We start from the raw sequence: 2,500 nt of genomic DNA, 5'->3' as shown, positions 1-2,500 counted from the left end.
ATGAACTTTGCTATGCACCAACCATGTCAAGATCAATTCCTTTTGATCCCAAACTTCTCCCACATCACTTTGAAGGCATTTGTGAGGATTGAGTCCAGCCAGTTTTCCAAAACCATGATTTTCGTTTTTCACCAAAATCACCACCAAGCCACAAAATCAAGCCAAAACACCAAAATCATGAACTTGGCTATGCACCAACCATGTCAAGATCAATTCCTTTTGATCCCAAACTTCTCCCACATCACTTTGGAGGCATTTGTGAGGATTGAGTCCAGCCAGTTTTCCAAAACCATGATTTTCGTTTTTCACCAAAATCACCACCAAGCCACAAAATCATGAACTTGGCTATGCACCAACCATGTCAAGATCAATTCCTTTTGATCCCAAACTTCTCCCACATCACTTTGAAGGCATTTGTGAGGATTGAGTCCAGCCAGTTTTCCAAAACCATGATTTTCGTTTTTCACCAAAATCACCACCAAGCCACAAAATCAAGCCAAAAATCCAAAATCATGAACTTGGCTATGCACCAACCATGTCAAGATCAATTCCTTTTGATCCCAAACTTCTCCCACATCACTTTGAAGGCATTTGTGAGGATTGAGTCCAGCCACTTTTCCAAAACCATGATTTTCGTTTTTCACCAAAATCACCACCAAGCCACAAAATCAAGCCAAAACACCAAAATCATGAACTTTGCTATGCACCAACCATGCCAAGATCAATTCCTTTTGATCCCAAACTTCTCCCACATCACTTTGAAGGCATTTGTGAGGATTGAGTCCAGCCAGTTTTCCAAAACCAACATTTTCGTTTTTCACCAAAATCACCACCAAGTCACAAAATCATGAACTTGGCTATGCACCAACCATGTCAAGATCAATTCCTTTTGCTCCCAAACTTCTCCCACATCACTTTGGAGGCATTTGTGAGGATTGAGTCCAGCCACTTTTCCAAAACCAACATTTTCGTTTTTCACCAAAATCACCACCAAGTCACAAAATCAAGCCAAAACACCAAAATCTTGGAACTTGGCTATGCACCAACCATGCCAAGATCAATTCCTTTTGATCCCAAACTTCTCCCACATCACTTTGAAGGCATTTGTGAGGATTGAGTCCAGCCACTTTTCCAAAACCATGATTTTCGTTTTTCACCAAAATCACCACCAAGCCACAAAATCAAGCCAAAACACCAAAATCATGAACTTGGCTATGCACCAACCATGTCAAGATCAATTCCTTTTGCTCCCAAACTTCTCCCACATCACTTTGGAGGCATTTGTGAGGATTGAGTCCAGCCACTTTTCCAAAACCATGATTTTCGTTTTTCACCAAAATCACCACCAAGTCACAAAATCAAGCCAAAAATCCAAAATCATGGAACTTGGCTATGCACCAACCATGCCAAGATCAATTCCTTTTGATCCCAAACTTCTCCCACATCACTTTGAAGGCATTTGTGAGGATTGAGTCCAGCCACTTTTCCAAAACCATGATTTTCGTTTTTCACCAAAATCACCACCAAGTCACAAAATCAAGCCAAAAATCCAAAATCATGGAACTTGGCTATGCACCAACCATGCCAAGATCAATTCCTTTTGATCCCAAACTTCTCCCACATCACTTTGAAGGCATTTGTGAGGATTGAGTCCAGCCACTTTTCCAAAACCATGATTTTCGTTTTTCACCAAAATCACCACCAAGCCACAAAATCAAGCCAAAAATCCAAAATCATGAACTTGGCTATGCACCAACCATGTCAAGATCAATTCCTTTTGATCCCAAACTTCTCCCACATCACTTTGAAGGCATTTGTGAGGATTGAGTCCAGCCACTTTTCCAAAACCATGATTTTCGTTTTTCACCAAAATCACCACCAAGTCACAAAATCAAGCCAAAAATCCAAAATCATGGCACTTGGCTATGCACCAACCATGTCAAGATCAATTCCTTTTGCTCCCAAACTTCTCCCACATCACTTTGAAGGCATTTGTGAGGATTGAGTCCAGCCACTTTTCCAAAACCATGATTTTCGTTTTTCACCAAAATCACCACCAAGCCACAAAATCAAGCCAAAACACCAAAATCATGAACTTGGCTATGCACCAACCATGTCAAGATCAATTCCTTTTGACCCCAAACTTCTCCCACATCACTTTGAAGGCATTTGTGAGGATTGAGTCCAGCCAGTTTTCCAAAACCAACATTTTCGTTTTTCACCAAAATCACCACCAAGTCACAAAATCATGAACTTGGCTATGCACCAACCATGTCAAGATCAATTCCTTTTGATCCCAAACTTCTCCCACATCACTTTGGAGGCATTTGTGAGGATTGAGTCCAGCCAGTTTTCCAAAACCAACATTTTCGTTTTTCACCAAAATCACCACCAAGTCACAAAATCAAGCCAAAAATCCAAAATCATGGAACTTGGCTATGCACCAACCATGTCAAAATCAATTCCTTTTGATCCCAAATTTCTCCCACATCACTTTGAA

The sequence above is a fragment of the Phaseolus vulgaris genome, chromosome 11 (assembly GCF_051622355.1).
Source record: "Phaseolus vulgaris cultivar YP4 chromosome 11, ASM5162235v1, whole genome shotgun sequence".
NCBI classification, from domain to species: Eukaryota; Viridiplantae; Streptophyta; class Magnoliopsida; order Fabales; family Fabaceae; genus Phaseolus; species Phaseolus vulgaris.
This window is presented reverse-complemented; position numbering follows the sequence as displayed.